The sequence below is a fragment of the Archocentrus centrarchus genome, chromosome 10 (assembly GCF_007364275.1).
Source record: "Archocentrus centrarchus isolate MPI-CPG fArcCen1 chromosome 10, fArcCen1, whole genome shotgun sequence".
Lineage (NCBI taxonomy): Eukaryota > Metazoa > Chordata > Actinopteri > Cichliformes > Cichlidae > Archocentrus > Archocentrus centrarchus.
In genome coordinates this window covers 38,745,443-38,760,607 of record NC_044355.1, presented here as the reverse complement: position 1 = coordinate 38,760,607, position 15,165 = coordinate 38,745,443, and the positions used below count along the sequence as shown (strand labels likewise).

Below are 15,165 nucleotides of genomic sequence, written 5' to 3'. Positions count from 1 at the left end.
CGTTTCCTTCATCTACAACCAATATTCTGAAGTATTATGATGCCATAGGTGATGGATTTTAAATATTTTTAAAAAGCAAACTTTACAAACAGCATTTGTTGGGACAAACTGCTATTTCTTGACTTCATACTTTGTTTCTATGATTTAAAAAATTAAAATGTAAAAGTTCACACATGTTTGAGTGAATAATGTGTTACAGCACGCTGTGATCAGATTAATACTGATTCCTCTGCAAGACCTCGATCAGCAACAAATTCCAGTGAATTCATCATGTTTTTTTTTCATCTTTTGTTGCTTCGGTTTCAAACATCTGAACCAACATTTGGAGATGTGGAATATTTCAGACACGTGCAGAAACACTCAAAATATTCAGATTACTGAAATATGTGAAAACTAAGGGCCTAATTATGGGACAAATTAAAAATGACGTGTGTCTTCAGGACCATAAATGATCCCACACAACTTTCCATTATCCTGGCCAAATCCTGTAAAAGCTCTGAAACGCTGGAGGAGACACAGTTCCTAATGAATGGTGGGAAATATTAACAGCAGCACATAGAAATTTGCAGTTGGGTCCATAGAAGCACACACTGGATACAGCAAACCAATGTATCAGTTTTTTGTTCATGCTGAATTTATTAATATGATTTCGAGCGTCGAACACCTCCCAGCAGCACGTTTGTTGAAGTTTCGGGGCCATAAGGCCGAACTGCCTCTTCACGAGTTCACACTGTCAGTGTTATTCAGCCTGAAGTGTCACCCCGCGCCACACGTCTGAGGGAAATTATCTTTGTGTCGATGACACGCTGGTGTAATCCCAATCTGTGACTAATCTGATTGCACTGTCACCAGCCCGGCGCTGTGTTTGTTCACTGCTAATTTGGAAGCCATTTCACACGGGTCTTATGCTGTATTGTATCATCTGTGCAGCGAGGGCCGTGCCAAACAACAGAAATGTGTGTTTTTTGGAACAGCTTGATCCTATCTCACTCCTGCTAGTCATTGTTGTAAAGAGGATTAAGCTCCGATTCGTCACGTTGCAGCGGGAATTATCAGCACAGAGATAATCTTTGATCCACCTAATTTGTTGTCGCTGAGAAAAGAGTTGGAAATGGTCTCAAAGTCCTGATGTCTTCCTATTGATCGGCATTGCTTCTGACTGTACCGTTTTGGGAGCCACCATTATCTGATCAGTGACGGTGATTTTCTCCACAGAGGTTCTGACCTGACCCTGTGAGGCTTTCATAAACTATAGACAGTTACAGATGACCATCAGCTGACCACACATCAGTTCACCCTGAGATCTGAGCAGCGTTTCAACAAGAAGGCGACTTTACAATCAGCACAACAGTGCAGACATTAGCTTGATTTCATCTCAGCACTCACAGTAATCTCGCATCATTATATCACTTATCATAATCATACCCAACATGTGCTGATAAAAGTTATTAAATTAAAGGGAATTTCACTGGTGGGTGCGCTCTCTGTGACATCACTTCCTGTGGGAGCAGAAAAAAAGCTTCATGCGTTTTTAAAAATGTCAGCTCTGTAAAATTAGATCAGCTGCATGTTTAAAAAATGCTGCTGCATTGCCTAAAAGAGCTGAATGACACCAACTCACCGCGTTGGTTATGCTCGTTTCTTTACTGTATAATATTTTAGTATACTATATTAAGTTAAATGCACTTTGTGAACCTTAGTTTAGTAAGAGTTATAATAGAAAACTGTCACCGTGAACACACTGTTACACACTGTTACGTGTCGAGAGAGCGGTCTCAGTTTTTGTGTCGTGCACCGCTGAACTGGTTTTACTGGCACGTGAACCACAAACCTGAACACTGAGCCGGAGTCATTAATCACTGCAGGAGTCTCAGTCATGCTGTCTTGTTATTGGCTAATCTTTTACAGAATCACAGAGAAGCACCACATACCTGAAATAATGACTGCATTTAGGCTTTAAAGTGAAACATTAACAGTCGCACTTCGACTTGCCTTTGCAGTACAGCATGAAGCAAAAATTGCTAAATAAGATAAGCACAACTTTATCGATTAATATGTGAGCAAAAGGTTCAGATAAATCAATATAAGTAAGAAAATGTCAAATGGTATAGATGAAGTTAAATGCACTAATGGGACATTTGCATTTACACTGAGGTCGTGCACAGCATCACATTTTTGGATCTGAATTAAACATCAGTATGAAAATTAAATTCCACACTCATCATTTTGAGAGCAGTGACATCTAATTATTAATGAGGTGAAAGACAGAGAAATATGACTCAGATAAGAGTTTGACTGAGGACAGTGTTCAATAAAAGGGCTCCACCTCAGAGCACTTAACCTGATATCTAAAGACGTTCCCCCGGAGCTTCCAGAGGAATCTTTTATTCTCCTGCAGTAGAGGTCCACAGAGATGATCCCATTTACAGATTCAGAAGAATCAGAGACTCAAATCTCATTTCTCACATTCACCCATAATTTCTGTTCAGTCACAATTAGACACGCAATTCATTTACGGCTAAATAAATTTAAACTCCGAGACACATTTGTAGTTTAAAAGTTTTATACACTGGATTTAAAAACACCCTTCAATGTATGGATTGTAAAAAACATCATCAGCATATTTGCCATTCTTGAAAGAACTCCATTGTCTTATATTCACCAAAGTGCTGCTGATATTTAATTTTGAGTATTACTGAGGGTCTTATACTTGGTTTTCATATGCTGTACTGTGTATCACATATTATAAATATATTTACATGGAATACTCTTTGAAAAAAGGGCAGACGGTGATCTTTTGAGACCTAAAATCTCGGCAGATTTTGCTCTTTATTCATGTGTCAAAGATCAGATTCTGTACCACTGCGTGTTGTTAAAATCAGTATTAGTTTGTAGGAGCTTGAAGACACACAACCAGAGGGACGTCAGCGACTGACACTCAGGAGTCTCTACAAAATAAACTGCTAAAAAAAATGCCACACTGCTCTTCACTGTAATTTTAGGTTTTGGCTGTTTTATTAATCCAGTTTCACTCCCAATCACCACGCTTGGTTAAGACCTGTCAGTGTCGCAGTGTGGCGCACTCTGTTTCCCTTTAGTGTAGTTTTTCAACATGCATGGCGGTCTGAGAACTGCTTCACTGATGTAGTGAAGTGAAAACGTGTTGCTTTATTAATGATCAATTCTTGTTCTTGAATCACTTAATGTGAAATATCACATTAGAGACATGGAGGACACATGAATAGCAACAGTTTCTTAGTCTTACTCAGCTTGTCATCATGAAGTCAGTAGAAAGGGAGAAAATACACTCATAAATGCAGCCATCTGTGCCCGCCCTTACAAAACCCTCTCAGTTTATTTTATGCACATTGTTGTAGCTTGATGTGTTCCTCAGCTGTAAGGTTTTCATGTATCAAATCAGAGCTACTGCCATCTAGGCTCAGCATTTGTACTCAAATGTGACATCTCAGGCATCTGTGGCTTCTGTTTGATAAAACTTTAAGGTGTGACACATGTTGGCTCTGTGCACTGGCATTTAAAAATTGCAGGCTCGCCAAAAGCGAGGGTCTGCAACCAAAGGTCAAAATTTCAGACTTTGAAAGGCCACAGACAGTACAAATTCTTGATGTATCTTGTTCCTAACTGGCCCAAAGCCTGCCTCCATCAACATTTGCTCCCAATGTAAAAATGTTCAGACTGAATCATGAGGCAGCAGAGTGAGTCAAAATCCCCCACACACTGCAGGACATGTCATTTAGTCCCTCAAACTGTAACTGCTGCATCTGTGTGACTGATGTGTGTCAAGCCTGGGTTTAGCTGGGCATGCAGTTTACATAAACTAATGCAGGTTACGTGAGGAAAAGCCAAAAATATGTTTATTTTGCACATCACATGATATTTAGTCTCAAAGTATAAATGTCTTTAAAGCTTGTATCCGGGTATGATGTGTGCTGGGTGGTGTTCAAGGACAAAGGCCCTGCTGGACCAGCTTGCAAGTCTGGCTATAGGGACATGGAAGTGGATGAGATGGTCACGTCCCAGCACCTTCAGGGATTGGGTCCTGACTGTTGTTTGCACTGTGCAGAATGACAGCTCAGAGTACCCAGCCTTCTTGGAGTTGCTGGGTGGGGTGCTCGAGGCTGCTCTATCTGGTGACCCCATCGTACTGGGAGACTTCAACGCTCATGTGGGCAACGACAATGAGACCTGGAGGGGCGTGATTGGGCAGAAAGGCTTGCCCGATCTGAACCCAAATGATGTTCTGTTATTTGACTTCTGGCAAACCAGAGTTTGTCCATAACCAACACGATGTTTGAACATAAGTGAATATGCCACCAGGACACCCTAGGTCGCAGGTCGATGACTTATTTTGTAATCTTATCATCAGATCTTCAACCATATGTTCTGGACTCTCGGGTGAAGAGAGGAGCTGAGCTGTCAACATCACCACCTGGTGGTGAGTTAGATCAGGTGGCGGGGGAGGGTGCTAGACAGACACAGCGCACCTAAAGGTGTGAGGGTGCGCTGGAAATGCCTGGCAGAGGCTCCAGTCTGTGAGATTTTCAACTCCCACCTCCGGCAGAACTTCAACAGCATTCCGAGGAAAGCTGAGGACATTGAGTCCAAATGGACCATGTTCTGCACCTCCATTGTTGAGGCTGCTGCTCAGAACTGTGGCTGCAAGGTGGTTGGTGCCTGTTGTGGTACCTATCGGGTGCCTGAAGAAACCTGATAGGATTCCTTCTTTAGCTTGATTAGCCTGTGGGACTCCAGGTACCAGCAGGCCAAGTGGAATGCGGCTTGGGCGGTGGCCGAAGTAAAAACTCGGCTGTGAGGCTGTGGAAAAACACTTTCAGATGGCCTTGAAGCAATTTTGGCAAACCATCAGGCGATTCAGGAGGGGAAAGCGGTGCTCTGCTCACATGGTTTATAGTACGGGTGGGGTGCTGCTGACTTCAACTGAGGCTATAGTCAGGCGGTAGAAGGAATACTTTGAGGACCTCCTTAATCTCACTGACACGCCTTCTGTAGTGGAAGCAGAGTCTGGGGACGAAGAGGACGACTCGCTCATCACTGTGGGTGAGGTCACTGAGGTGGCTAAACAACTCCTTGGTGGCAGGGCCAATGGGGTGGACGAGAGTCACCCTGAGTTCCTGAAAGCTCTGGATGTTGTAGGGCTGTCTTAGTTGACACGCCTCTGTAACATCACATGGAAATCTGAGGAGGTGCCACTGGATTGGCAGACTGGGGTGGTGGTCCCCATCTTTAAGAAGGGGGTCCGCAGGGTGTGCTCCAACTATCGAGGGATCACACTCCTCAGCCTCCCTGGTAAGGTCTATGTCAGGGTGCTGGAAAGGAGGGTTTAACTCTTATACTTTCTATTTGTATGTTTATTGTATCTTAGTTATTGTTTGTGCTCTGTGCTAAACCTTTGCTGCTGCCAGACTGAATTTCCCCATCGTGGAACAAATAACGAGATTTCTTATCTTTGATGAAAAGACTTCACACAGGACAGTTCATCTGTGTGATAAATGCAGCTGTGTAATAGCTGCATATTTTTTGGCTCTAAATACATTTCTTGTATTTTACATTCTGTAAAAGATAGAAGAAGATATATATAATACACAACAGTCACTAAACCAACAATAAATATGGACAAAAATATGCAATAAAACCATAAACCTCTAAAAAAGAAAATCATCAAATAAAATAATAATAGAAGTAAATAATAATAAGCCAGGATATCAACTAGAACTGAAAGCAGGTGAGAATAAACAGGTTTGTAACAGGCTGGGAAGCTCCACAGATTAGACTAATCTTCTTTCATTTGTTCATTTCCTGTTTGCATGAAATCACATGATCACAGTCATGTGACCACAGTGAGTCTTTGTGCATATACACATTCAGCCAGTCTGCTCACAGCGTGGATGGCCCACCTCTACCCGGTCCTCCTCTTAATTTAACTAGCAATCAGCAGAAACAGAGACGCTCACTTACAGGTTTGTGTCGGCCTAATGAAAGGAAGTCTGATAGTCGCTGTGGATCACTGCTCTTTGGTTGTAGGGCTTCCTTTTCCCCAGCGTGTGCAGTTTGGACCTGGACATTTAGCGCCCAGTGCTCAGGACCACCACGTGCATGTGGTCAGGCAGTTATACACTAACATCAGAGCATCTGTAAATACATGTTTGTGAACTGGTTTGAACACTGAGACTCAGATTTAGAGACTCAGACTGATGGCACCGGGTGAGAGCTCTCTTCACATTACAAGTTGTGATTAAATCTATAATCCCGTCAGCTGAGGAGACTGTGGAACTGTTCTTGCAAAGGAGTCATTTATCTTCAGTTGGGGGTCTTCTTATGTTTATCTTGTTAGTTTTCTCCATCATAGTGATTATCATTCATCAGCCATCCTCTCAAACCTGTGCTAACTTTTTCCATCGCTGTCATTAATACTCTGATCATTCTGATCATTATAATGTCATTATCACATGAAGAGTTATGATTATCAACAAGGCTATGAACTATTGTCAGCAATTAACACCACAGACTGATGGAGACTGCTGTCTGAATCTCTGTGTGCGTGTACGTGTGTGTGTGTGTGTGTGTGTGTGTGTGCGTGTATGTGTGTGCGTGTGTGTGTGCGTGCGTGTGTGTGTGTTGAATAGGTCATGTGATTCTGCAGGCAGCTTGGCCGGTTATCTAACAGGACAGGGTGACCTTAGCGGCTGGTAGCAGCATGGACAGAGACTGTGTCCAAACTTCACTCACTGCTCCTTCTCCAACACACACACACACACACACAGACACACAGACACACAGACACACAGACACACAGACACACACACAGACACACACACTCACACACACACACACACACACACACAGATGCACACACAGACTGCATGATTTGTTTTCCAGTGTTTTCACTGATGAGGGTGAGTTGTTTGGAAGGTGTGTGTGTGTGTGTGTGTGTGTGTGTGTGTGTGTGTGTGTGTGTGTGTGTGTGTGTGTGTGTGTGTGTGTGTGTGTGTGTGTGTGTTTATTTACTTCAGCGTCATGCTTGTGTACACATGAGACAAGAACTAGTGAGTGATTTGTTCTTTTCCATTTTGTTTTCCAATCACGGCTCCACCATAATTCCCGTTTTCGGCTGGCGGACTGCGATTCTGATCAGCAGTTTGCTGATAAAGCGACAGCACTGACTGCATTACCTGTTTATGAATTGCTAATGCTGCTATTTATCATGCCGTGCGACACGATTTACCATATTGAAAGTCACGGTTAGCGGTTTTACATTTAGAAGGTGAGTGTGATCGACTGTATCATCTGTCATTTTAATTTATGAGAGATTAATGCAGCAGCGTGCTCTCCTCCCCCGCACTCATCAGGAGTTACAACTAATGGCTGAATAATCATCATTCTCACATTTACTATTCAAACTCCCAGCGTCGTTCTTTCACGGATGTTTGGAAACACAAAAACTGAAAGTCAGAACAGGCTTTTTTTTATGAGGACTTTGTGAACGTAACTTACTCTGAAATTTTGAGAAGAGCCAAAAGAAAAGCAAAATCGGCCGCTGTTGCCTCACTTCAGCGCTTGGACTCAAGTTTCTTAGGAAATCATTTTTTTCTGTTTTCAATCATTGATATCCTGCTGGGATGAAGTCGTGGTGGCTGAGACTCACTGAATGTTTGAGTGCTGTAAAGAGGGAATGTTCTAGCTCCAAAATGAATTATTCCTCAGAAACAAAGTCCATAACATCTCTCACTCCGAGGAAGCTTGGTCCAAGTAGATCCCTTATAAATCATGCATGTCATTAAAATTAAAATATCTTTTCATACACCTTGTTTCCATTTTTTATGAATCATGTTTAGGATTTTGTTCAGCAGCGTGAATAACATTCTGAATTGTCTGTGTAGATTCTCAGTTATCCAGGTCATAGTAGTCTCTGGAGCTTGAAAAAAGGCGACTGGACTTCTTTTTGTTTCTTGAAGACGTTTCACCTCTCATCCGAAAGGCTTCTTCAGTTCTCAACCAAATGGTGGAGAGACCCAGGTATTTAAACCCCTGTGGGCGTAGTCCCCTGGAGGTGGTTATGACCCTCTATTGATCATGTGCTTGAACACATGTGCCCAGGTGTGAAGGGGGCGTGGGTCATATTTAATCAGTGGTTTCAGTTGAAACCAACTTAGGACTCCGCTCCATTGTTTCCTGTGGCCTATTGAGGTCACTGGAACAAAGGTGTGAATGGGGGTTGAGACGTCTGGGAAGGGAGCTCAGGACAGCACTGTAAGCGGGGGAAAGTTGGTGACGTAATCCACCTCCTCTGTTCAATGATGGTTGTTCACAGTGGACATAGATGGCTTCTTTCACTCCTCTTTCAAACCATCTGTTTTCCCTGTCCAAAATGTGGACATTGGCATCCTCAAAAGAGTGCCCTTTTTCCTTCAGATGCAGATGTACTGCTGAATCTTGTCCTGTCGAAGTGGCTCTTCTATGTTGTGCCATTCGTTTGTGAAGAGGCTGTTTGGTTTCACCAATGTAGAGGTCCGAGCACTCTTCACTGCACTGAACAGCATACACTACATCGCTGATCTTGTGTTTGGCGGGTTTGTCCTTGGGATGAACCAGTTTTTGTCTTAGGGTGTGACTTGGTTTGAAGTATACTGAGATGTCATGCTTGGAGAAAATTCTTCTGAGTTTCTCTGACAAGCCTGACACATATGGGATGACAATGTTGTTCCTCTTGTCCTTCCCATTCTCTGTAGTTTGTGTTTGGCCTTCATTCCTGTGCATCTTAGCTGATTTGATGAAGGCCCAGTTGGGGTAACCGCATGTTTTGAGGGCTTTCTTAATGTGTGTGTGTTCCTTATGCTTCCCTTCTGCCTTAGAGGGAACACTTTCCGCACGGTGTTGTAGGGTCCTGATCACCCCAAGTTTGTGTTCCAGAGGGTGGTGGGAGTCAAAGAGGAGATACTGCCCACACACACAGACCAGTATCTCCTCTTTGACTCCCACCACCCTCTGGAACACAAACTTGGGGTGATCAGGACCCTACAACACCGTGCGGAAAGTGTTCCCTCTAAGGCAGAAGGGAAGCATAAGGAACACACACACATTAAGAAAGCCCTCAAAACATGCGGTTACCCCAACTGGGCCTTCATCAAATCAGCTAAGATGCACAGGAATGAAGGCCAAACACAAACTACAGAGAATGGGAAGGACAAGAGGAACAACATTGTCATCCCATATGTGTCAGGCTTGTCAGAGAAACTCAGAAGAATTTTCTCCAAGCATGACATCTCAGTATACTTCAAACCAAGTCACACCCTAAGACAAAAACTGGTTCATCCCAAGGACAAACCCGCCAAACACAAGATCAGCGATGTAGTGTATGCTGTTCAGTGCAGTGAAGAGTGCTCGGACCTCTACATTGGTGAAACCAAACAGCCTCTTCACAAACGAATGGCACAACATAGAAGAGCCACTTCGACAGGACAAGATTCAGCAGTACATCTGCATCTGAAGGAAAAAGGGCACTCTTTTGAGGATGCCAATGTCCACATTTTGGACAGGGAAAACAGATGGTTTGAAAGAGGAGTGAAAGAAGCCATCTATGTCCACTGTGAACAACCATCATTGAACAGAGGAGGTGGATTACGTCACCAACTTTCCCCCGCTTACAGTGCTGTCCTGAGCTCCCTTCCCAGACGTCTCAACCCCCATTCACACCTTTGTTCCAGTGACCTCAATAGGCCACAGGAAACAATGGAGCGGAGTCCTAAGTTGGTTTCAACTGAAACCACTGATTAAATATGACCCACGCCCCCTTCACACCTGGGCACATGTGTTCAAGCACATGATCAATAGAGGGTCATAACCACCTCCAGGGGACTACGCCCACAGGGGTTTAAATACCTGGGTCTCTCCACCATTTGGTTGAGAACTGAAGAAGCCTTTCGGATGAGAGGTGAAACGTCTTCAAGAAACAAAAAGAAGTCCAGTCGCCTTTTTTCAAGCTCCAGAGACAACATTCTGAATTTAAACTCAGCATCACATCATCCAGCGAGCATTTTGAATGAATGTCCTTTTTTCTTTTTTTATGTATCCGATGGAAAAGGTAGTTCCTAAATGCAAGTTGTGCCAATTTTCATGACATCTTTCCTGGACTTCCTGGACCCAGTGGGAGCGCCTTTTCCTACATTTTAAAAATATATATATATACTTTTGGCAGTTAAAACAAAAACAGCCAGGCCATGAAGAGCGCCACAGTAAGCTACTCACGGCATCATCTCATTCAGCCTCATTTAAGTGGGGAGAGGTGATTGTAGTCTCCTGCAGGCTCCGTGCCAGTCCATAGTCACACATGAGTACGCTCACGACAAGACAAGAATATGATTTTATGTAGATGTCAATAAATGGCTTTTTTGTTATTGTTTATATAATAACAGCTGATCCTTGTCAGCTGTCTGTGTATTTATATATTATCTCTGCCAAGGTCATTGTGTTTGTGAGCATTTGTGTCATTCTGTCTGTAACGATAGTTCGAAAAGTTTGAGTTGGGGTAAAACTCTGTAAGGGTGCAGAGGTCAGAGGTCATGTTAACGATCCATTACAATCTGGCTCCCATCCACTGAGGTCTTCAAGGTCACCTTCATGATTTACTGGTCCAAAACTGGCAAAAAGCTGACGACGCTGACCTGCATGGTGTTTATTGTCGGCATATAAAAAGAACCATATAAATATTTAAAATATTAGGTCACATTTGACCTCTGACCTCACTCTTACGTTTCACATCTGCCTTTATTTTAAGATCATCTTTAAAGAAAATGTTGTTAGGAGACAGAGAATGAGCAGCCTGCTTAGTCAGAAAAATACTGCAGTATGATATGATCTAATAAGCTCCGATTAATCATGAATCAGTACCTATTATCCATCACCTGCTCCGACATCATGTTTGTGTAATCAAACGTCTGTCATGTTGCCCTGATCGGATTTTTTTCTGCACTACAAACTTCTTAAAGTTCATTTAAAAAGAACAAAGAAAATGAATTTATGCAAATACAGTAATATTCCCTTCAAAGGAAACAGTGCCAAGAGAGGGCGCTGTCCTGGTGGAGGTTTGCACTCTCTGAGTGCTTCTTGACTATTTATTTTTAAGAGCAGCACATTATTTAATATTATTATGTTCAGATCAATAATATGATCAGAAGAGAGTCATGGAGCACTGCCGAACATGGAAACAAACCTTCACTGATACCAGCTTTTAGATATGAGCATTAGATGAAGTGAAATACTGAAACATGATTTTTCAGACTTTGAGCACAAAAGAAGAAAATTTTGCAGCAAAAACATGAACAGAATGACAAACACAGAGACACACAAAACCAAAGAGAGGTAAAAAAAATCAGTCAATAAAACTAGTAAACAAAAAAGCATGTGTTGATACACTGGCAGAAAGGTAATAAGTGAATTAGCTAAAGAGTTAAAGATTATAAGAAGCACAAACATAAACCAGAGATATCTAAGTAAACAACAAATACAGAAATAAATTTGGACATAATTCAAAGTGATGTCAGAGGACAGCACAGCTTACTGAAGCTTTATGTGGCCACGTCACCACAAGGATGATCTACAAGACCTCCAGAATACTCCAGATGTCCTCTCAGGGGTCTAACCTGCACCACGCTGAGGTCATCTTACGCAGGGCTGAGAATTTCACCGATTCACTATCAGAACTCTTGGCTAGCAGTCGGGTGTGCACTCCGCCCCGTCGCCGATACCACACTCTGATTTTTTGTTCTCTGGCTAAATCGCTGCACTGTAGTATTATTTCACCACAACTTGCAATCTACCACGTTCACAATGTGCACGCGCGATCTCACGAAGGTCCTGTTCCCGCTTGATTTTTCCGGGCTACAGAAAGCAAAATGGGAAGCGAATGGGAAGAAGAGGAAAAAGGGAGATCAAAGGACAATTTCGGGCTTCCTGTTAAACATAAAATCCCAGGAGCTGTGAGAGGCCTTGGAGTAAAAAAAAAACTACAGTTCCCAGCAAAATGATGTCACTTTCTGTTGTCGTAGCTAGTGACTTGCATTAAAAAACGTGATAGTTCATGCGCACAACTGATTGATATTCCAACATAGGAAGTGCTACTAGTAGCTGATCAGATCGATAAAACACCTGGATTATAATGTTTTTGTTGTTAGTGGAAGGAAATGGTGCTCTGGGACACGCTGAATGCGTGATAGTGTAGCTCTTCTGGTTAATACGCAAAAAGAATTATCACTATCTAATTGTTAACTATAGCTGCAATTAGAAAGCAGGCGCGGCACTTAGCGTTTAACATTAGCAAGCTAATTAGCATTAGCTTGCTAATGTTACACCCGCCGGGCTGAAATTTTTTCCCGGCTAGAACCCTGCTTTTGTCTACACAAACCTTGAAGATTACATGGGAACAGCAGACTTTAACTCACTGACCCTCACAGATGGGCTGTCTCCGTATTTTAATAACGTCAACTTTGATTTCCTGTAGTTTCAAAGCACAAAGCCTCGTTATTCAGTGTGAACCAATGGAAACACAGAATACCACAGCAGCAGGAACTGCTCTCTGTACAGTACAACGGCAGTTTGTTAGCTTTCTGCTTTGGCAGACACTAACTAAATGCTAACATACTTATATTTTTCTCAGGGAGACAGAAGTGGAACAAAGTGCATTTTTAGCATCTACTTAAGCACAAATTCAAAAAACATGGATGATTTAAGAATAAAAAACATAAACTGTTTTTTCCTGTACCTAAGAAACAACTTATGACTGTTTCAGCTGATTAATTCATTGACTCATTAAGACAAAAGCTGACGCTGTAAAAGGGTTTCACAGTTCCTCCCGTGTCTTCTCAGATAACATGGCTCATTGTGAAGCTGTAGTCAAATGAAATGGGTCAGCTCAGCAGCTTATTTATAGCTGGGATCACACTGCTGTCCATGCTGTCTCTGGACCCAGCAGGAAATGATGCAATGAAATACAAACTGCACTACAAGTGGCCACGAATGCAGTTCCACTGTCAGGCCACGGGTCAGTTCAGAGTCACTGTCAGTTCACTTTCCATCTAACTGAAGCAGCCAAGCATTTCACTTCAATTCCAGAGACAGGCCTTTCTACAGTACAGTGTTTATGCAGGCTGTGGCAGAAGAACTAAAAGCAGCGTCAATAACTGATAATCAGCTGCTCCACCTGAATCAATGAATGATTGATTCGCTGAAAGGGATTCACAGCAGGTGATAAATCTACCAATCCCTCCATTAGTTGTTCAGATCACAGATATCAGATCAGATGTTTTTTGGAAGTCAGGAAATTTTAGAGATGCGTTGCATTTTATAAAGTAAGGATATTTCAGACAGGACTGATCATATGTTTTGAAAGTTGCAAGAGTGGAAAATTTTCCATTTTTGGATTTTCTTTTGGAAGGTATAAGGAGGATTTCTGACTTAAACTCGGAGGTGAGACTTTATGAAACCTGTAGAATTCGAGTGTTTTCAGAACACCTCGCCTTACACTGAATACAGACTCTATGTCCATCTTCCATTTTAGCCCCTCCCTTTAAATCCAGCTTTTTTTCTGATTGGCTGCCTCTTACAAACAAATGGTTTGAACAACAGTGTGTGCCTGATATCATCACATGAAGGCACCACCACTGTGGCATCGCCCACACCCAAGAGTAGAACAAACCTGCTGAAACCGTTTGCTGCTCATGTTTAATATGAACAGAAAGCAGAAGAGGCCCTCTTTACGTTCAGGGTTAAGGTTTGAATTAGGAAGAGCTCAGTGGGCGGCCCCCGGGAGTAAAATTATGAGCACATTTTCAGTATTCACAGTGGGAAGTATGATGACAGAGTTTTGCCACAGTTGTAGGTAATGAACGCAGTCCCTCTGCATGTCATTAAATGCAGGAATATTTTGTGTGCTAACCTGCACATTTACCATATCTGTAAGTCCAGTCATGGCAGCCAGAGAGCCAGTTTGATGTGCTGTAGCTGCTCTCTTTGATTTTCAGCACGGTCCATCATCGTCTGTGTGTGTTCAGTGTTATTGACTGTTTGCTCTGGACTCATCATATGTCTGTGGGCTAAAGGCTGTGCTGGGGGGGTGACATTATGCAGAGAGCATCTAATGAGCACAATGAGCTTAATAAGGTAAAGAACTCAACAGCAAAATCAATGTGGTATTAAGGAGAGCTGGTTGAGTGAATTAGAGCATTTGTTTGAGTAACTACTTTAAGAAAAAGTGTATTTCTAGCAGCCATGCATTACATTCAGCCACTGTAAACATTTAATTAGTCAGTTTTAATTAAAATAGATAAAACAAAATGACATCAAATGAGGATAAATTTAATACTTTTTGAATCTATGTTGTGGACAGGAGTATCAGCACTGACATTTAAGAGGCAATATTTGCAACATGAAAATTTATCAGATCTGCTTTGTTAAAATAACAATAAAATCTGTCATCATAGCTGCATTTAAATCTTTTTAATCTCCTTTATTCTTTTGGAATTGCACAGTGAAGAGGAAGCATGCTAATTATTGTACTGCAGATCAGACTCACAAAGAACTTGTTTTGTCATCTAAATTTTAAATATGTACCAAAAATATTTTAAAAAAGCAGTTCATTAAAGAGTTCTGACGCTGTGTTGTTGTACTGAACTCACTTCATACAATTCAGTAAAATCGGCTTCTTTTGTCACATTAATTTGTAACATATGACAGCTGGTGTTGATGTGGCCTTTCTAATTCGGAGCATGATGACACTTATAGGTGCTTTTTCATCAGCAGAAGTACGTGAGAGCTGACATGAGACTTTAACTCTGCTACCTTTGCTTTGTGCTGTGGTGGTTTGGAAACAGATGCTGAGCTGGGATCAGGGTGTGTCACTTAAAGACCTTTGTTGGGAGGGTGTTACTGAAACACGTGCCTTTATTCTGACTGCATTGGCTGGACTTTTCAGCTACACCCACTAATGTAGCATCAGGCCTGCAGTCACAGCCTGGTTTCCAGGAGTTCATTTAGTCATTTGATGTAATATTTGATATAAAGCACGGTTGGTTTGAATCATTAATATCAAACGTAATTGCCGCAGTTTTTCCAGCACTCTTATATGTTTGCAAC

General features: G+C 42.1%; 1 protein-coding gene across 4 annotated transcripts in view; it reads left to right on the top strand.

Moving 5' to 3' along the window:
* Positions 1–15,165, top strand: part of glra1 (glycine receptor, alpha 1) — a 143,793-nt gene that overhangs the window by 12,895 nt on the left and 115,733 nt on the right. The window lies entirely within an intron of this gene.